The sequence below is a fragment of the Camelus dromedarius genome, chromosome 4, assembly GCF_036321535.1.
Source record: "Camelus dromedarius isolate mCamDro1 chromosome 4, mCamDro1.pat, whole genome shotgun sequence".
In the NCBI taxonomy this organism is placed as follows: domain Eukaryota; kingdom Metazoa; phylum Chordata; class Mammalia; order Artiodactyla; family Camelidae; genus Camelus; species Camelus dromedarius.
This window is the reverse complement of record NC_087439.1, coordinates 96,507,713-96,529,039: the sequence shown is the minus strand read 5'-3', so window position 1 is coordinate 96,529,039 and position 21,327 is coordinate 96,507,713. Positions and strand designations below refer to the sequence as shown.

The 21,327-nt window shown below is 58.3% G+C and overlaps 1 long non-coding RNA gene across 4 annotated transcripts in view; it reads right to left on the bottom strand.

Moving 5' to 3' along the window:
• Positions 1–4,817: 4,817 nt before the first annotated feature.
• TWIST2 (twist family bHLH transcription factor 2) overlaps positions 4,818–21,327 on the bottom strand; it is a 48,493-nt gene continuing 31,983 nt past the window's right edge. Inside the window, exons 1-4 of one of the 4 annotated variants that reach the window (XR_010380751.1) lie at positions 11,572–11,806; positions 10,762–10,877; positions 10,012–10,166; positions 4,818–5,525 (exon numbers count right to left, since the gene is read on the bottom strand). This is a non-coding gene — a long non-coding RNA (twist family bHLH transcription factor 2). Of the gene's footprint in view, positions 5,526–10,011; positions 10,878–11,571; positions 11,807–21,327 lie in introns of those variants that run through there. The other 3 variants (XR_010380750.1, XR_010380752.1, XR_004136935.2) reach the window with 3 other exon arrangements.

Here is a 21,327-nt window from a genome sequence, read left to right as displayed (position 1 = left end):
GGGTGCAGGGTGGGACCTGGGGTGGGGCTGGGGGTGGTACTCTGACCCCAAGAGCGCACTTTTAAGCAGAAGCTGGGCTGGTGAAGGATTTGGATGGGTTTTGCTTTAAGCTGGACATCTTGCGTCCAAGGGACAATTTGTGACCAGGAGAAGGTGGCTCGCCCAGGCTGGACACAGCATCTGAAGTGGGGCAGAAACTCACCAAGAGAGGGCCTCTCTTTGGGGCCGTCATTCTGCAGGTGGCCACATGCCCTGGTTTCTCAGCATCATCTGGTCTCCCTGGAGGTTGACTGTCTGCAGGTGGGCGTGCTCAAAGTGAGGGTTCAAGGCGTTCACCCTTCCCTTCCACCGGTGGGAGGGGGATCGGGCGGCAGGAGGAGGAGCCGAGGGACCCTTCTCCTTTGTGTCCACGCATAATCTCCCTCTCCAGTCTATGCCGCGAGGCAGACCAGGAAACCAACGTCTTGAGACCACCTTCGTCCTCCTCGCCTGCACCTCCATCTCCCTCCCCGCACCCAGAGGAGCCTGGCACAGGGCTGTGATGGGGAGGAACCCACCGCCCTGCCCTCCAGGCATTTACAGTTTGGGAAGTAAGGCCAAGCTGTGCGTTCCTTCCATTTTTGGTTTCCTTTTTTCTTGTTTTATTCTCAACAAAGCAAGCACACGAGCAGGGCGCTTTCCAGCTCTGCCCAGGACGGAGGCCTCAGGGACCACACACTGGGCAGCGTCAGCCACAGAAGTGTGCTGCCCCTCAGGTCTGGGGGCCGGGAGCCGGAGCCCAGGTGGCCAGGGCTGGGCCTCCGGAGGCCACAAGGGAGGCCCCATCTCTGCTCTCGCTGCGGCCCGTGGGCGGCTGCTCTCTCCCCATGTCCTCGCGTCATCTTCCCTGTGTCCGTGTCCATGTCCTGCCTGGACTCCTGGACCTACAAGAACGCATGTTGGATGAAGCCCACCCTCACAACCTCACTTTAATTTGATTCCCTCTGTAAAGACCCTCTCTTCAAATAAGGTCACACTCTACGGTCCTGGAAGTTAGGACACCAGCACATGCATTTGGGGACACCATTTAACTCACAACCACCTGAGGGGCTTTCACAGGGCACCCGTCCCCCACACGGTTTGTAGAAGGAGACGCTGCGACGGAGCTGGGGGAGGAGGCTGGCCGCCCGCCCTCCCGAGACCGGCGGCAACAAGTCCCGTTCCGCATGCGCGCGGGGAGCCAGGGCCTGCGTGGAGGCCGCGCCCGCGCCGGCCCTCCCCCACCCTGACGGCACCCTGGGGGGGGGGGCTCTGTTGTGCCCGGTGTCCACGGGGAGACCGACCGAGACCGAGACCGAGAAGGCCAAAGCCATGCCGGGGTGTGGCGCCTCTGCTACTGTGCTTGTAGTTTTACTGTTTACTATTTGTATTACTGTCTCTCCAGCCTTGAACATCATTCATCACTTCTTTGTCTTCTCATTGGGTGCTTCCCCCAGAAGACTTCCCGAGGTCTGGCCCGGCCTGTCCTCCTCTTGGGGCCCCCTTGTCCCAGTGCACACGCCCATCAGGGCCCCCGTGTGTGCCCCCAGCTCAGCGCCCGCCCCTCAGCTCCACGACATCCCTGCATGTGGGAGTCACCTCTTTATAAAGAAGCCCCCTAACGCTGAATTAATCCCCGTCTTCGCTGGATTCCTGACAACCTTACAGGAAGGTGTATTCTTCGCGTGGGCACACGTCTTCACACCTCTCTCTCCCCAACGATGGTCATTCCCCCCCAAACTCCGCCCCCTCACTCTCCCCTGGAGCCTCCCTCCCCTACGGGCACCTCCGGCTCCCCACCCTCGGCCCGCCCCCACCTACGTCTGGCCCGCCGCCCGGTCTCTGAGGCTCCGCTGCAAGGTCCAGGCCTTGGGGCGGCAAAGGCAGAGTGGAAGGAAGCTGAGAACGCCAGGGCTTGGGCTCCACACCTTCCCACGCCGCAGGGAAGACAGACAGGCTTGTGCTCCGTGGGATGGTTGTCACCCCTCTGATGTAAGAAATAGACAGGGGAGGCCTGGAGGAGGGCAGGTGGGGCACCTCACAAGTCCAGCGACAACACTTCCATTCAAAGTCTCGGCAAGACAATTATGTTTCAGTCTGAATCTCGACATTAAATTACAGGTTTACAAAATTGCCATTAGATAAACTTAAGTGTATAAGATGATTAAATAGGAAAAAGACAAAAACGAAAAAACAAAAGAACGTTCACATGAGTGTTCTAAGTTTGGTTCATGGTGGCACACGGAGTCAAGACAACCTGAGATTCTCAAGACTCCGAGTCAGGTCCTCCCACCTCCGCTGCGGGTCGGGAGGAAGAGGAGCAGGTAACGGTTCTGATCCTCTGGGGCCGCAGTCCGAGGCTCAGGTCAGGCCAACAAGAGGGCTATTTAAGTGCAGGGACTCTGAGCAGAGGGTCAGGAAGTGAAGTATGAATGGAATTGTGTGCTTCCTCTAAGGTCAAGGCAGAAACTATTAAGGTGAGTGCGTTTCTGGAGACATGCGCCCTTGGCCATGTCGATCCTGGAGGAGAATCCTCAAGCTCGAGCGATGAGATTTATTCTCAGTCGGCGAGGAGAGTGCCGGTGGGACCTCGTCCCTACACAGGACCTGTAGCAGCTGTGTGACAGTGAGCTGTCTCGATGCCCTCATCCCGTTGCTTTTGTTAAAGTAAATTTTTTTAAGTAGGAGTTGGCAAACTTTTTTTTCAGTTTAAGTACTGTCGGTTTACAATATTGTGTTAACTGCTGTTTTCACCGTGGTGGTTTTTAAGTGAAACCCAGACACATAAATGTTTTCTTCGGTGCCTTTTCTGGGGTGCGTGCTCAGGTCACCCCCGGAACGGTCGTCTGGGCTTCACTAGCCCCAGCCCCTCAGGCGGACGCGACTCCTGCCCTTCGGAAAACGCTTCCAATGACTTCTGTGTCACTACCTCTGTCCTGTTTCCATGTAACTTTTTGGACAACAATTTTAATGTCTATTAAGGAAACATCCGACTCGGCAGAGGGAGAGGGACGTACGTGGGTGAGCCCCCAAAGACAAATAGCGAGCAGGCCGGCGGCCACAGCGGCGGGGCTGGGGGGCTGTTCCCATTCCAAGGCCTGGGCCCTGGGGGGAGTGGGGCTGCCTCCGAGTGTGCTCGTGTCTGGGCAGGGACGGGGGTACGGGGGCGAAGGGTAGGGCACCCCGGGTACTCCAGCTCTCTCCTTGGACTTTGGCCTGGGGGTGCCTTGCCTGAAGCCACACTGAACTCCACCCCGACCCTCCCAGGGGAGAGAGGTACCCCTGGTCCCTTGCTCCCACTGCAGTGAAGCCCCCTGCCTTGGGCTGCGGTGTGGGCGGCTCCCAGGGCCTGGCCCCCACAGTGGAGACCCAGGGACGGGTCACTCTGCAGACAGATGTGCCATTGGCTCCGGCTCTGCTGGGGGAGTACGGATTCGGCAATTCAGCAATCAGAAAGGAAGCTCCTTATGGCCACCCCACTTGTCAGTTTTATGTGATACGATGTGGTGTTTTTGTCAGTCACTCCATAGAGAGGGACCGTGACCTCTGCAGTCCTCATGGCCTCTTCTCTACAGGACCCTGCAGGCCAGCGCAGGCAGGGCCTGCCCCCACTGCCGGAGCCGTAGCTGCCCAGCTCTGTCTCCCCACGGTCTCAGCCAGGAGTCCAGGGTGTGTGTGTGTGTTGTGTGCAGTGGGTGCCGGGGCTTGTGCTCAGGGAGCAGGGCCCCAAACAGATGCACAGGACCCCTCCAGGTGGCCCAGCCGGGGGCTGGGCAGCTGGCGCTTCTGCAGCCCCTGCCCTTCCGCTGGGCCTGGGAGCAGGAGTGGGCGTGGGAACAGAGAGGTCACAGGCCACCACAGCCCTGCCAGAGACCAGCACTCTGCAGAGCCTGGTTTGGGAGCTGGGCGGGGTCTGTGTGGCTGTCATCAAGGGCAGCTGCATCGGGCAGACCCTGGTATCAGTTGTCCCCCAGGAGACATGTTTCTGGTGGCTCAGAGTGGTGACCTGTGACTTGCAGCTCCCGGGCTGGAAGTCCTAAACCTGGTAGCCACCCCAAACCCTCACTGATGCCCACAGACATGGTCCCGAGGCCAGCAGGTGGGGGTGGGGCTTCCTGTCGCTCCTCAGCTGTGTCTGTGCCGTCTCTCTGCCTTCCCGGACCAGACCCCAGCCAGATTTTCCTTCTGGGCTGCAGACCGTGGCCCTTCTGGGATTTGCGCTGCATCCTCGCCTGCACGCACAGGTGCTGCGTCCTTCACCTCGTCCAGCTGCGTGCACCCGGCTATGAGCTGGACAGCTGCATGTGGAATTCACGTTACTGGGGGACAGTAACCCACTCAGGGAAGTATGAAGGACGGCGTGAACGTCATGTCTGGGGAGAGGGAGGAATTCCACCTGGGAAGGCTCTGCAGAGCTGGCGGTGAGTAGCACTGAGCCTGGACAGCAGGCATGGCCACGGGACAGGGGAGGCCTGACCTAGAGGAGAGGAGGCGGCCTGGAGAGCCATCTCTCGCTACCTCTACCCTTGGGGGGCAGGACCTACAGACACAGGCACACACAGGGCCTGGGGCCAACCTCGCCTGCTCTCCCAGGCCTGCGTCTGCTAACTCTCTCAACCACATGCGGGCTGGTAGTTTCTAGAAAGTTCTACAACCGTGTGTGGCATGAGACGTCTCCCACCCTTTCTTGTCCCCTCTCAAGCGAACGGACAGTTACTCCTGCAGTCCGTTACAGCTCTCAGGCCGCTCCTCATGCTGCCAAGGAGAGGAAAGAAGAGATGGAGGCCAGGGCTGCGGGGACGACTTTATTGTTCCTGGAGGGGAGCGGTGTACACAGCCACACTGCAGTCACTGAGCTTGTTAAAAAACATCTCAATAAATAAAACAAATAAGCAACATATACACTGAAACAGAAAATATTTTTTAAAAACAGTTAGCTAAGCAAACTACGAGAAAGAAAGAGAGGAGAGGTGTGGGAAGGCTTCCAGGCTTACTGGGAACAGCCATGCAGAGGCTGGGGGCGGGCAGGCAGGGCGAGGTTCTTTTTCTGAGAGCCTTGGTCCAGTTTAAACAGAATTGTACAGGAATGCATTTCTGTTTTATTTAAAAAAATACGTACATTTAAAAAGGCACTTAGAGGGAGATACAAACCCCAAATCCACATCCTTGTAAATGTGCTCATGAATTCAGCGATTTTTCAGAAAGAATAAATCCCCTCCCCTTCAAAAAAATATAAAAATAAAGCCCAGGCCTGGGTCTGTTACCACCCGCAAAAAGTGGCGAGGATGCCAACGAACACGTCACCAGCGAGAGGGACCATGAGTGCCACCGCCTCTGCGGGGACCGTCGCTGGGGGAGGAGGCTGTGTGGTGCCGGGTCTGCCGCCGTCCCCTTGTCTGAGCGCTCGGCTGGGGAGCTGGCAGGGTGTCCGGGAGGCTGCGGAGGTTCCAGAAGTTACGGGCTTGGACGCACCCCCTTTCCACTTGCTCCTCGGCCCCGCGGACGGTCTGGAAGACAAGGCAGAGACGTGAGACGCCGCAGCTCCCTCGGTGTCCTGGGGGCAGGCGGCCTCGCTCATCGAGGGGTCCCCAGGCTGGACGGGCCGGGGTCGGCAGACCGCAGGCACTGCTCTGACACCCGCCCCCTCGCTGCCCGCCCGGGCAGAAGCTGGGCAGGCGACCAGTCGGGGCCGCCGGGCACCTGCAGGCCGCTGTCCCCAGGCGAGCAGCTCCCACCCCTCCTGCCTCCACCCTCCCCTGCTGCCCCAGCCCCCGAGGGCTAGGTCTCCTGCCTCCTGCGCCCGCTGGCCGACGGAGCTGACCCTGTGGGTGACCTGGGGGCCGGACCCCGGCAGGGGAAGGGGTGTCGGGCTGAGGCGGCTGCTGGGGCTTCGGGGAAGCAATGAGGGCGCCGCCGACTGTGGGCGGGAGGGGAGGGTGATGCAGACTGCGGGGCGGGGGGCGGGGGCGCGGAGAAGCGGGCGGAGCCGTCAAGGGAAGGGTTGTTTTCTAAACCTGTGCTTTTGAAATCATTACAGAGTCACAGAAAGCTGCAAAATGAAAATGTACGGGGGTCCACGTCCGTCCGGTCGCTCCCCCCGGTGCCGTCCCGCGCAAGGCTGGGGCAGCGCCACGGCGGACAGCGGAGCTCGGCCCGGTCTCGCCTCCCTCGGGCGTGCGCTCCGCGGCCCCCGGCACCGGCGTCACACGCGGGTTCCGGCCCCCCGTCGTGCCAGGACTCACGACTGTTGCGCTGCCGCTGCCACGAAGCCCTGGAGCGCCTGCAGCGGGGCCGCACAGCGCGCGTGGGCCGGGCAGCGCGTGGCCGAGGGGCCCGGGCCGCCTGCGGCTCCCAGCCCGCCGTCGCCCTGGGTCTCGGTGAGAGAAGGCCTCCGCCACCTCCCTCAAGACCGGCCCGTGAGGCACCAGGAGCCGATTCCACCGACAAAAGCCACGCTCTGCCAGAAACACTCCTGCCTTCCCACCGTGAAGGTTTGGTCAGTGAGAGACATCTGTTGCCGAAAGGGAGGGTTTTTGGACAGCAGATGGCAAATCAGAGCATGATGGGACAGGGAGAGGGGCACCTGCCCGTGTGATCCAGCAGGCGGGTCCCCGGATCTCCCCTGGTGCTGTCCATGCCCACAGGTTTGCTAGGGAGAGACGTGTCGGGGCCAGGGTGTCTGGTCACCAGACTACGGGGTGAGTGACTCGGCTGCTGTAAACCAAGGTCGCACGTAAGTCACGGCAGTGGGGACAATGGGGGCGTGCAGTGGGGCGGGAAAGTAATTCCGGGCGTGAGCATTTGGCCAAGGACCTCAGCACATGCTGGAAAGGACCCACACATACATGCTGAAGGTAGTGGGGGGTGAGGACAGTGGGCCCCACACCTTGCTCCAAAGTGGCAGCTGATGGCTGGGGCAGCGTCTGGCCTGTCACCTCCTGTCTTGGGACCACTGGCTACTGGCCGACCAGTTCCTCAGGATCCAGTCCTACAGCCTGTATCCAATCCCAAGTTTACAGCGTCATCCTCCCCAGGAGACCCTGAACTTCGTTCGGGACTTCTCAAGCCTGGCCTGTGAGCACCTTGGGTCCCCTTTCCCTCGGGGTTTTAAGTGCCTGTCCCCAGGTCTGGCGCACACAGCACTCCCATCCACATCTGGCGAACTAACATGAATAACCTGGTAGCCTCCAGATCGCACGGGAGGCCAGTCCGCTTGTTGAGAAGCCCTTGAGAGCCCTCTCTGTGCAGGGGGCCACGCTGGCCTCAGTGGGGACCTGATGGGGTGAGGACAAGGCCCCCACCCTCTGGATGCACCGCCCTGGGTGGGGGAGGCGGCCACCAGAAAGGCTCTGCTGGCCTTGGACCTAAGTGCTGAGACGGCGGACAAATGGGGTCTGCAACAGGGACTGGGGGGTAGGGCTTGGGGAGGGCGGGGTGGGGCAGAAATGGCTTCACCAAGGAGAAGGCTGCGAGATGGGTCCCCACCGGAAACTTCCTACTGGAAGAGGCGGCCGGGAAAAGGCAGCTAGGTCCTAGGACCAGGATGTGTAAAGGCACAGAAGTGTGCAAGGGTCTCTGATAAGGTGACGGGTGATGTCCCCACAGTGCGCATGTGTGTGTGTGTGCACGCGTGTGCGTGTGTGTGCATGTGTGTGAGCACGTACGTGTCAGGGGGACCTGACGGCACTCTGCCTCGTCCTCCCACGCCCCTGCTCCTCCCTGTGGAACCCGGAGCTCCACACACAAGCCAAGTTGCTCAGGGGACACCAGAAACCTCTGCTGAGTGGAGACAAAGCTCTGAAGAAGGCTAAGACACATTTTCCCTGAAACTCCTGTGTGTGGAAACACACACACGCTGTTGCTTCTTTTTTTCTGAAGTTCAGAGCGCTCCAAATATGTAAGCCTTTTTAAGTGGTCCTGGGCAGAAAGTCAAAGGCTGCTCTCTCTCGGAGAATGTGGTTGTAATTAGATAATTAATGGGGGGGGGGCGCTAGAGAAAGCTAATGGAAGCCTTCCTCAGTGGGAGGAAATAATTACAGGAGGTTTTGATCCATGAGCTGAACCAGCCCTCCAAGGGGAAATGCGGTGCCATCCGCGGAAAGCCGAAATGGCAGGCCCGCCCCCAGCAGCGGGGGCTCCGGGGTCTGCTTCACAGGCACGCGGGGGCCGGGCAGCAGCAAGCGGCGGGTTCGTCAGTCTTCTTGACCGAGAGTCTCCGGGCCCCCGCCCCCCAGATGTCACCCTGACCCCAGCCGTGTCTGCTGACATGGGCTGAGTTCTCAGCCACAAACGTAAAACATCTGGGGCCCTGGACGGCCCCCTGCGTATAAGAGCCGCCTGAAGCCCTGTGCACGCACCCTGCGCAGAGCTCACCCCCAGCATCTGTCTGCCCGGCCGCGATGCGGCGGCGGGCAGGGCCGCGGGGGTGGGGGCGCTGGGCTGAGAGGGCGGCTGTCCTCCTCGCTCTCCCCGCCAGACCATCGGGCACCGACAAGCAGAGAAGGCTGGTATTCAACTCTGCACCCCTTGGACCTAACACAGAGTGAAACAGCAACAAAGCTCCCCAGAAAGAGGCACGGGTGGGCTTAAAGGGGAGGGTTCATTATAAGGCTTTCCATCCATTCACCGATTCACCCACCCACCCTTCCATCCATCCACCTTTCCTTCCATCTATTCTTCCAGCCACCCTTTATTCTACCCTCCCTCCCTCCCTCCCTTCCTTCTACCCACCATCCATCTACCCATCCTTCATTCCATCTGTCCCCCTTCCTCCCTTCCATCCATCCATCGTCCATCCATTCATCTATCATCCATCCATCCATCATCCATCCATCATTCATCATCCATCCATCTACCATCCATCCATTCATCATCTATCATCCATTGTCCATCCATCCATTCATCATCCATCCATCCATCCATTCATCATCTATCATCCATCATCCATCCATCCACCATTCATCAATTCATCATCTATCATCCATCATCCAACCATTCATCATCCATCCATCCATCATCCATCCATTCATCATCCATCCATCATCCATCCATCCATTCATCATCCAGCCCAGCCAGCCAGCCAGCCATCATCCATCCAACATCCATCCATCTATCCATCCATCATCCCTCCATCACCTATCATTTATCTATCTGTCTCTTCAACATGTATTGAGCATCTTTTGAGTGCCAGGAGTGCTGCCAGTTGTTTAAAAAGCCCAGAGATGAATCAAAGAAATCTAGCAAGGGAGAAGAACCATGTTTTGTAAACAACTAGAATCCAGGGTAGATAGTGGCAACTTTTTTAGAGGAAGTGCAGCTAAGGCTCTGCAACCAGAAGGGCAAAGACAAAGTACTGTGGACTTGGTTGGACTGCAAAAAAAAAAAAAAAAAAAAAAGCAGGGTGAAGAATAAGGGTGGAGGGAGATGAGCACAGATGTGAAATCTTTCTGGTGGGACACAGTGCATGTGAACACACATGCACTGCCCACAGAAGCCCAGGGCGTGGCCACCATGCACAGCACAGAGCACACGTCCAGGGCATCACCACAGCTCTCACTGCCCCTTCAGCATGAAAAGTGGAGGCATCTTTGCCTCCATGGGACCCAGGCACTGCCCAGCTCACTTGAAGGGACTACCACCTACCGATCTGCTCTTGCTGCCACATTGCTTCTCTGAGCTACCGCCACCCCCCCCCCCCCACTAGGCTTAAAACAGAGACCCTCAACTCCTGGGCTCCCAAGTATGCTGGGATGGGGGAAATGCGCCAGGGAGAGGCGGGCAGCCATGGACCCAGTGGTGGAGAAGCTGGTGGGGGCCGCCGCCCTGCTGGATCTTCCTCATTCTGCCTGGGTTGGCCCCCTCCCTCTTGGGCATTTGTCCAGCACTGTCCTTCAGCTGGGCCCTCAGGCCCCTCGCCAAGCCTGGACACAGCCTCCTGACCATCTGGATACAACTCCCAAGAGTAGGTTGGAGGGGTAGTGCCAACATCCTAACCTCAGCAGAACGTCGCTGATACACAAATAGGAGCAGAGAACAAAAGGCGGTTCAGGTCAGACAGCTGAGGACCCCGGAGCGGAGGCAGCAGAGCCGAGCACCACACCCGGCGCAGCGACGGCGGGTCAGACTTCCCGGACAGCGGGACCTGTCACCTGGTCAACGTGTGCGGACAAAGTAAGAACAGTCAGCTCTGAAAAAGAAGGAGCAGCCGGGAACAGGAAGAGGGCTCTTGGACATCACGAAAAGAAGTCGAAATTGCTTAAGTAATGGAAGCAAAAGAGCAAAACAGACAGCGATGAGAAGCTGTGACTGAATCAGAGACCGACTCCTGGAGCTCTCCCGCGTCTGTGCAGAAGGACAAAGGACGGGGTGGGTGGGGCAGATGTGGTCCCGGCAAGATCCGGGAGGGTGGCGGCCCCAGCCCAAGGAAGATGACAGTGTCGGATGAAAGGGAATGCCACGTTCTGGGAAGGACAAACAACACGACAGGCAACTGAGGCACATCACAAAGAACATTCTGGATTCTAAGAGGAGAGAAAGCCTCCTCCAGGCTTCCAGACTTAAAAAGAAACAAAAGAGGACCAGGTGGGGTGGCTTCGCGTGTGCTCAGACCACCTGCCCACTGGCAACCCCAGGGCGCCCAGAGTTTCTGTGGAGAACAGCATCCCTTGAGCTCTGCACCCCGAGGACCCCCAGACCCAGGAGAGGGGAAGAAACATCAGGCATTGGAGGCCTCAGGAAATGCACCTCTCAGGGGCCGCTTCTGGGAAACACTACTTGAGAAAGTCTTCCATCCAGATGAGTAACAGTTTGGACTCTGTCTTCGCAGGCCTGGCACCAAGGATGTCACAATCCCCTGCCCTCTGCAAAACGGCAAACAGACAAGAGGCTCGTGGTCAATGTGCCGGTCGCCCCGAGCAGGCAGGTGCTGCTTCTTTCCCAGCTGGGCCCCCGGGGTCCGAAGCAGCACCTGGCAACCAGGAGGTGGCCAATAAGCCCCGCTGAAAGAGGGACACTGAAAGGTCAGACAGCAGAGGCGAGGGGGCCCAGCGTGAAGCGCCGGGCTCCCTCCAGAACCTGCCCTCTGCGATGCACTCAGGCTCACATGCTCCTAAGCTTCTGCTCCTTCCGAGTTGGCTGCTCCCTGACCGGCAGCGTCAGCGTCACACAGGGGCTCGTGAGAAACGCAGGCCCAGCCCGGAGGCCAGGAATCACCGCCCACTCTGACAAAATCCCCGGCTCTTCTGAGATGCATCCTGAGCAGAAAGCCTGTATCGCCCGCACCCCTGTTCCGAGAGGTAAACTGCAGCGGAGACGTGCTGGGACTTCCCAGAGGCACACGGCTGCTTGGAGACAAGAATTTGGGCATCTGATGCTGCGTGTTGGGGGCTGGGCCCACAGCTGGCAGCCAAGCCCTGAAGCTGTGCCCATCGGCTACGATTCTGCCCGAGATCCCTAGACACAGAGACCCCCGGGTCCTGCCCGGGGCACACCATGGACACCGCTGTGCAGCCCACCTGGGTCCAGCTGGTCGGCGGCCCCTTGACAATCACCCACCTGAATGGGCAGCAGCAGGGGTGCTGGTGACAGCTCCCGGGGAGTCTGAGACGGGTCAGCCGCTCAGCTGGACGGGTTTTCTTTCTTCGCTCTGGGTAAGGGCTTGGAAGAGACCGCGGGGCACTGAGGGCAGGCTTGCTCTGGCCCGCCTCCCTGCCCGCTGCTGACCCGGCCAGGATGGACAGTGCCAGCGGGCGGCTGGCACGGAGCTCACTGCCCCAGCGCCACTTGCCCCAACGCTGTCTCTGTGACAAATGCCTGTCCAGAGACAGGAGGAAATAGGGGTTTTGCTTTCATTGGAGAGAATGGGCAGCCTGACCTTCCGGCAGTGAGCTCCAATCAGGCCTGAATGACCAGACAGCTGGCAGCGTAGACAGGACCGCCCCTGAGTGGACAGGTGCCAGGCTCACCTGGCCCATCAGAGAGGCAGGGGTCTAGCCACACTTGCTGGGTGCTGGGTGGGGCAAGGGTGCCAGGTGGGGGCCCTCCATGGGTCAGAGACGGGGCATCTTCCCAGTTCGGGGCCCCTCCCTCCCTGCCGACCTCCAGGCACCTCTCCTGGCTGTGAGCCAAGCCTGGAAGCCTGGAAAGGCAGAAAGGCAGAGAAATGGTGGCGCCAAATGGCAAGACAGACCCCCCACACACACACAACTATTTGGGAATCCATTTTTAAAACCTAGAATGGCTGCAGGGAGCTTGGAGCCATCCTCCTGTAGGATGGGCTCCACTGACTACAACCTGACTTTCAAAGGAGAAGTTTGCGGACACATTCCTGTGGGATGACGGCGGCTGAGGCGGGATGGACAAAAGGCAAACTGTGCCCTCCTCCAGGCAAATGTAAACCAAGAAGTGCTGACATCAGGAGACAAGGTCCTCTGGGCAGCTGTGCGAACTCATTCCCCCCGGGACCCCCCCTCGGGGGGTCCCTGTTCCTCAGGGGCCTGGGAGTGGTCCCTGAGCCCAGAAGCTGCTGTTACAAGCCTCTCTCTGCAGCCCCCGGGCCCTTTGTCAGACAGCGGGACAGAAGCCATGGCCGTGTGAGCCTCATCAGGCTGGTGAGTGGCTAGGAGGCCGCCCTGCGCTGCCCAGGGAGCAGAGTTAAGATGTAGAGCTTCTGTGCTGTGGGGCCTGGTCCATCCCCTCTGGACAGTCTTGCTTTCCCAGGAATGGCTGGGTGGGCGGGATCCCCCCACCACCCCACAGAGCTCCTAGGACCCCCAGCAGATGGAGGGCTTCTGCTGGCCCCGCTGAGAAGTGCCCGAGGCGCTGTCTGCTCTGCTGGGCTCCGCGAGGACCTCGGAGATTCCGGGACCTGTGCGTTCAGCCCCGTGAGGCTCAGGACAGCCGCCCTGTGTTCCCGAGGGGCCGTGCCCGTCGGTGCTGGTGTTGCCGACGCCTCCTGTGGGCTCCTGCGTTCCCGACAAGCCCGGGCTTGCAGACGCCACTGGCCGGGGGCCCCTGCACAGCTCAGGTCTGGGGTCGGAGAGAGGGTGCAGGTGGGCGAGGACAGGCAGCCCCCTCTGAGCTCCAGGACGCGGGGGTCGGACCCCGGCTCACCCACCGGCCTGAGAAAGGGGCACCCCCTTTGGAAAGACGGTGCTCACGATGCCAGGGCTCGTTTCCGGTGGCTTCCTGGTGACCTGCAGGGGGCTGCTGGCCTTGCTCCTCCCGGGGATGGAGAACTTCACGTCCACTTGGCAGTGGGGCTGGCCTGCTCGCTCGCTCTCCTTGGTTTGGCTTCGGTGATTCAGGCTGACTGTGTCTGGAGTGACCTGTCTGTCAAGAAGAAGTCGCCCTGAGAACCGCCTGCAGAGGGAGCACGCTTGCCTCCGGGAGGCGGGGCGGGTCCCTCCTGGCCGGTGCCTCCCAGGGTCGCTGCCTGGAGAGACCTGGCGGGCAGAGCCATGCCCGGCAGCCCCGAGGCCCTCCGGGGCCAGCTCTGCTCCATTCCCAGGAAGGCCCGTGCTCCCGCCGGCCTGTCCGCAGTGTTTCGGCCTCCGAGGGAGGTTGTCCCGTTTCTTCTCCATGAGTCACAGGCGCCGCAGAGGACACTCCCAAGTTGCAGAGAGGTGGAGCAGTCCTGAGCGGCCAGAGGAGGATGCGGCCTCTTCCTGGTACCCGGCCTCCAGGTCCAAGAACTGCTTTAGCTGGTGAGTTATGCTCTCTCCAGACGTCACTGCTTCAGCTTCCAAGCAGAGCTCCCAGCTGGACGAGGGAGGAACAGACACTCACCCTGCAGGGCCCTATTTCAGGCTGTGGGGACAGGAAGTGCCTTCAGAAATGGTCCATCCAATGATGTCATTTCAGAGATGGGGAGACAGGGACCTGGAGCTGGGGGTGAATTATCTCAAGGCCCCAGGCAGGTGCAGAACCACCACCAGAACTCAGGTCAGCCAAGCCCTGGGCTAGAAATCCCTCCTGTCCTGCGACCAGCCTCGTTCCCGCCACTCCCGTCACACAGGTCCAGGCCCGGGGCACTGACTTAGCAAGTGTCCTTACACGTTTGACAGACGAGTATCTGAAGACACAAGGGTCCCAGTCAGGGCAGACCCAGCTCGAGAGGAGATTAATCGAAGGTTTCCCGACGCCAGGTGTTCTGCTGGACGTTGGCTGGGAATGACTTGGCCCCTGTCCTTGGCCAGTTCAAGTTCACTTGGGACAGACAACAAAGTAAATTATTGGAACAAAAATGTAGTGTGTTCTAAGGAAGCTATCATATAGGCACACACAGGTCTACAATTATTTCACTTTAAAATACAAGCATGTGATGCCGGTAAAAGAGTAGAAATGTTATAACGGAAGCGTTAAAGGGGCATAATAAAAGCACCGAGAAGGCAAGGCCACGTTTCCAGGAGTGTGAGGAGCTCGCCACCGAGCCAAGGGGTGGCCCTGGGTCTTCAAGGGGCCTGGTCCTGGGTGGGGAGGGTGAGGGGGCCTCACGGGCACACGTGAGGGGGGCTGGAGGCAGGTGGGGATGTGGAAGTAATGCTGAAGGCAGCTCTGGGGAGGGGCCAGAGATGTGCAGGGCCGCACGGGGCAATGCGGAGGCAGTGCAAGGGCTGAAGGGTGCACCGGCCCACTGAGATGTGCCTTTCAGAGACAAGGGTGGGGTGGTCCCAAGGATGGCCAGGAGGGGAGAGACTCGGGCAGGGCCCCCGCTGCGGTCCAGCACGAAGAGGCCGAGGACCAAAAGGAGACGCAGCAGTGCTGGAGATTCAGCAGGGGTGAGTGGTGACTGCGGGGTCCAGCTGCGGCTAAAGGAGAGGCCGTAACCCCAGGCGCTAAACAGAGGTCCTCAAGGGGGCGCTCTTGTGGGGAAATAACAAGACTAGTGCCAGTCGGGTCGCCTTATTGGAGCTTTCAGGGCACCCTGAAGGTTGAGTTTGTAAATGAAAAATATTGCCACCCATATCAGTAAACAAAGGATGCTGCGGCCCTCCAGTCAGCAGCCGCTGCCGCCAACACCCTCCCCATCCCCCGACCAGACAGTGAGCCGAGGGAAGTCGGATGCAGACAGGCGGGCGGCCCGGCCTCAGCTGCCACCCCTGGTGGAGCCCCCTGAGGGGACTCGGGGTGTGGAGGACAGGACACTGGCCCTGCAGAGCCAAGGTGCACATCAAAGGAATGACTTCAGTGAGCCCAGACCTTTGCACCTTCCCAGACGCAGGGAAGCGCTCAGTTCCCTGACGAGATGCCTGGTTTCCTTTAATTAACAGACATCTTCTGATGTTCTGACTACCTGGTCTTTGTTGGAAAGACCCCTATACATCCTGGCTCCCCCGACCCCAACAGTCGGAAAGAGTCTCTTAAGAGCGACTGGAGAGGCCGTCATCCCAGGTTCAAGCCAAATAAAATACAGCTCTCAACTTGCAGGCTGTCCGTTTTTTCAGCCGGCAAGTTCACTGAGCAGGATGTATCGCTCGGAACCCCAGAAGAGGGTTATGGGAAGACCCCCCCACCTTCGAAGGGATGAGGACACAGTTTACCTGCTTTGCTGGGATATGAACCCGGGCCTCTGGATCCCAAACCCGGGCCTCATTCTCCATCTCTGTGTGTGATGGGACTGGGGGACCCAGACATTTAGGGGCACACATCTGGGGACTGAGCATGGATAGTCTGTAAGAGGTATGTGGTGCTGGGTAGCAGCGCCCCTGCTGGAGGGAGGCCTGCATCACAGGGGAGGACCAGGACCTGCACTGGAGCGCAGTCGCCCACGACCAGGGGGAGGGCAGGTCCAGGGGAGTGCGGGCGGGTCTGGTTAGGAGACGCCTCCTGCACGTTTGCAGCGACGTGAGCGCCCTGGGGACTGGCTCTATGTGTGGGACTCTGCTGAAGGAGGTGCGCTCACTTCCACATCTTCAACAGAGGCTGTAAACCACTCTGGGCAGAGGACCAAGAGCAGGGAGTGAAACCCAGACTCCGGCTGTCTGAAGCGCCTGCCACCCCGTCTCTTACGGGGGAGCACGGTCTGGAAAATGTGAAAGAACATTTCCCACGCACGATGAAAAATGGGGGACATGAAACTGTTTCCAGTGACAAATCGGCTGTGACGATGAACTGTCCCTAACCACTGCCAGCTTTTCGTTCCCAAATTAATCTCCGAAAAGTAATTTTAAAAACGCGAAATGCTTTACAGAAACCACTCCACCTAAATCTATTTTATTGGGCACTCTTCTTTTCCAACCACCCAGATAAAATAGGCTACTTTTGAAATACCAGGCATAAATGCATGCGTATCCAGAAGAGTGCAAAAACCTCACTATGCGACAGGAGGAATCCTACTATGACCCCGTCCCCGGCCTTGCCAGTCTCTGGGAGCCCTGATTTTGGCAGACTCCAGACAGTGTGATTGACTTGGAAAAACCGACAGCCCCTGGGGTGCCTTGCCGTGGAGGATGCACCTCGAGGCACGAGGATGTCCCAGCTTTCCAGAGAGCAGCTGGGGGCTCGGCTAACCCACGCCGCTGGAAGGCCTTTTGCTTCCCCAGCTCCAGATTCAGCTTCTTTTAGCCCATTTTGTCTTCTTAAACTTAAGCACCACGTGAATGAAACTGATCTTGGTCGGGAAAACCTCCTACTTGGACATCTCCCAGTCGCCTCTCAGGTGTGGGCAGCACTCAGGTGTTCAGGTAAAATCAGCTCATAGAAGCAGGATGGGGTGAGTGAGTAACGACCCCAGGCCAGGCCGGCCCGCATGGCTGCGAGTGGTTGGGGTGGAGGTGGGAGAGGACTGACCCTCCTGGTGGTGGCCTGGCCACTGCCCACGAGGAAGCCAGGCCCTGGGGTCCAGAGGGAAGGTGTGCATGGTGGCTGTGGGATGGGTTCCACAGAGCGGTGAGATGAAACTGAACTGTGAGCCTGACGGGCAATGAGAGCCCATGGGAAGAGGACGGGAGGAGGTCACCGCGGCGGATGAGTGCAGAGCAATGGGGGACTGGTCTACGGACAAACCTGCTGCTGAACTTGACCCCTCACACCTGCACTCAACACAGCTCGTCCTGCACAGCCCGTTCCCTGCCCCGTGGTCACTAACCCCAACCGGAAGTCCTCTGATGAGCCGGCAGAGCGAGTGCTCAGGTGTCTCCAAGGCAAACACGGACACAGCCCAGGCACTGGGAGCCTGGGGCTCCTGGACCGGCCACCCACCTGGGCAACGCACAGGCCCCGTCTACCAGCTCCCAGCCCCCAGCCCCCACACCATCCCCCCCAGCAGCCGGAGGGGGTCCCAGCCCGTGGCTCCCGCCTGTCTTGTCCCCGGGCCTCCACATCCCGCTCACAACCTTAGTCTCCTGCTGGCAGGTGAAGCCATCGTCTTCGATCACTCACCCTGGAGACCTGCCGGGGAAAGGACTCCCCTCTTAACCCCCAGGTCATCCCACAGCTGACCTCAGACACCTGGGAGCCCTCAAGCCCCAGGGGCAGTGGACGCAGAAACCGAAGGCAAGCTCGCGCCAGCAAGCTCCGAGGGCAGGCGGCGAAGAGCCCACGTTAGAGGCTCTGGCTTCCCCCGCGCTGGGCCCGGGGGCCTTGACTGAGAGCCGGGAGCATCCACAGGGCCCAGCCCCCCAGAGAAGCTCAAGGTCACCCTGCTGACCTTAAACACACCCGGAGGTGATGTCGCCCCTGCAGGAGGTGTCAGCTATTTTCTCCCCAAAAAAGACGGCTGTCAGTCTCCTTCCAACAAAGAGCTGTAATTCCCAACGTTTCGTTTTTGCAATTCAAACTTCTAACCTCACGAAACACAAATCTAAGGGCTTCTTTGTCTGCACTGAACCTAGAAGGGCCTGTGAGTGAGGGCGACAGGCTGTTTTTTTAATGGAAGTGGAGCTGATTTAAAGTGTTGTGTCAGTCTCAGGTGCACAGCAGCGATTCAGTTATGCATATGTACACATATCCTTTTCAGATTCTTTTCCGTTACGAGCTGTTACAAGATCTTGGCTGTAGCTCCCTGTGCTGTACGGTAGGTCGCTGCCGTTTATCTGTTTTACATGCAGTATAGTATGTGTCTGCTGATCCCAAACTCCTAATTTATCTCCCCCCACCCCCCGCCTTCCTCTTTGGTAACCATAAGGTTGTTTTCTATGACTGTGAGCCTGTTTCTGTTTTATAAATAAGTTCATTTGTGTCCTTTTTTTAGGACACACTAACAACCGCCTGGTGCCGACTGACGCTGGTGGACTGAGCAGCTCCCGTCTGGGAGGGGCGGGCCCTGGGGGACAGGTGCCCACTGGGGTCTTCTCGGCTTTGTCTTTTGTCCAAGAGTTTGGAGAGACAAGCCCTCGTCCCAGATGGCTCTCTGCCCTTAGGGCCAAGTAAATAGATAAAGAAATATGTTCACTATTGCTCAATTTTTAAAAACTCTGATAATTCCAGATTGAAATCCCACATGGAAAACTTATAGCAGACTCAAATAAATCTTATGGAGTTTACTGTGTTTTCAGAAAATTTTTTGTACAAGAAAAAAAGAAAGCCCTGAATTAGTCTGTATTTTCCCGCACAGCGTGCTTCCACAGGAAATGGCATGAATGAGAAGTGCCTGCCACCCACACACACTTCCGAACGCCAGCCCCAGCGGGGCGGACACCGCGTGTGTGGTGGCAGGATGCGGCCCGTCTTTTTGACAGGCTTCGGGAAACCGCTGGTTCTTGGTAACCTCCTCCTGAGCTGAGGGCCACTGGAGCAAAGCATTTGAAAACAAATGAAATGCTCCCTGGATGCTCAGACGGGAGGTGATGACTTCTGCCCAGCGGGGGTGACCCAGGCCTGACACCGTGCCGTCCTGCAGGCTGTGCTTCACGTCTGGAGGGTCCAGCTGGTCCTGCACAGCTCGGGAGTGGGCACCACACGCTCGCACTGTTCCTCACGGGCCCGTCCCACAGATGTCGGTGTGAATTCAGGGCAGGCTCCATCAGACCCTACTGCTCTCATAGCTGTGTCTGTCCCGTTTGCCTACACGACATCTCTGCTGCATCCAGGAGCTCTGTGGATGGCCGAGCGCCGGACAGCAGATGGAGAAGGGGCCCCTTGGCGCCCTGGAACCTGCCGCACCAGCCAAGCGGGCTGGGGGACCTGCCCAAGGAGGGCACAGGACTCCCTCTTCTTAAATTCCTGGCAGAATCAGCCTGACAGTCGCTCGTGGGAATCACAGATGCACACGAGGTGGGCAGAGCCATGTATTTCCCCAAATACTCCTATTTTTTCACTGATTGCAACAATGTTCCTGAGTTTGGAAGCCAGAAACGACTACTTTTATTTGAAAGACAGCAGAATGAAAACCCAGCGATGGGGGACAGACCTTGGAGTTGCGACCAAAGCAGAGTAGCTGAAGTCCGGATATTTGCTACGACGTTTCTGACCAAATCAAAGGCCACTCGCTCACTAAGTGGGAACCGCCCTTCCATGATCTGCCATTTTTAATGCCTTTCTTTACCATTTGAACTCCAGCTTAACATCCTATAGTAATTCCGTTTGCCAAGAGAGACCCACGAGTGAGGAGAGCAGTGTCGATGTGAGTGTTTATAAAGGAATTCAGCATCTCCTTTAAATCTTTGATCCAGAAATCCGTCTTCCCATCCAGACTCTCTTTAATCAAGCTTTGTCAATAAATAGACGTGATGCAGATGTTCTGTGCAGTTTTAAAGAACTCAGGTTGAATCCACCTACAATAAAAACACTGCCCTGCAAGCAGACGCAGACGAGGAGAGTTAATAGACAGAAAAGGGCTTCAGCAAAACCCGGAGAGGAGGCAGGGCTCTGAACAGGAGCTAGCACACCTTGGACCAAAGATGAGAGTCCGAATGATGCTTAAGGAAAGCGCAGAACCACCAGAACGCTTTCAACACCTGACAGCAGTTACTTCAAGGGAACCTGGGGAACGGAGTGCACGTTTCGTAAGCATGTCGACGCAGCCATGGTCACACTCTGAAACAGTTTAATGATTTGTTAGAAACTTTAGTGAAAAGTGCCTTTAGAAACCGAGCTCCCCCCACATGAATCTGAAATGACTTCGTTTTCCCGAGCGCACGCCGTTTCACAAGGCAGAGTGAACACATCTGGGCCCCGGACGCGTGAGACAGCCCCGCGTGATCAGACTGGCGCCCTCCCCCGTGCAGGGCCGCTGCGGTCGGGGCGAGGGCGGCGGGGCTGCAGAGACAGACGGGGACCTCCGCGGGGTGACCTCCGCGGGGTGACGCACAGTCCTGGCTCTGTGCATCCTGCCCCTCCAGGCTGACTGGGGCTCAGCTCCACACGGTCACTCAGGACTCGGGCCGGCAGCGTCTCTGTCTTGGAGCTGCATGTCGGGGACACACGGCCTCCCAGCCACTTGGGAAGAGAGACTAGAGCGTCCGTGCCACGTGGATTCCTGCACAATTCCGCCTGGAGATGCTGCTGCCACTTCCTCTCGAACCTCATTGGCTGGAACTGGTCACATGGCCCTGACTAACCACAGGGTCCCAGGGGGCAGCGGTGGGGGTGGGTAGGACCAAGGTGTGGGGGTGGGTAGGACCAAGGTCTGGGTGTGCACTGAGTCTGCCTTGGGGGCCAAGGCAAGGGTTTTAAACAAACGCTTGTCAGAAACACAAGAAGTAATTTGTGGACAGTCACTTGGGAAAACATCTGATACTTTAACTACACTACTCTTACCCGAATGTGAGGGTCAGACACCTAAAGCTGCTCCTGGGGGGGGAAGTGCAGAGAGCCCCATACTGAATGAATGTGTGAAAAAACTTAACTTTTAAAAAATATTCATTCAGGTCTACCCTAAGAGCAAAACACCAAGATGACCGCAACGACGTGAATCCACCTTGACTTGTAACAATGGGGTCTTAGCCACTGACCCTGCTTTATGGAGATGATGTGGCGGCTGGAAGGCAGGAAGGGCGGGCTATTCCTGGGCTTCGAGGTGCCACCCCCACTTTCCTCGCCCCCCACCCCGCCCAAGTGATGGGCCCCCTGGTTCTCAGGACGGCAGCATGGTGTCCTTGCTGTGAAGGTTCCACTGGGAGGGGTGACTCCGGAAGCCTCGTCGTGATGGACTGAGTGGCAGTGTCTTGCTGGATGTCCAAGGTTTCGTGAAGGCTCCTTGCTGAGCGATGGTGCCCGCATGGGCTGGCTTTTCATCTCTCAGCATCTCTGCGTGGGGTGTTGTACACTGTGCAAGCACGTCCTTGAACGCTGCTAACACATTTACTCCAAAGGAGTCAGTTAAGAGTTCCTAGGGTCTTATTCCTCCTTTCTGGCCCTGCTCCAGGTCCT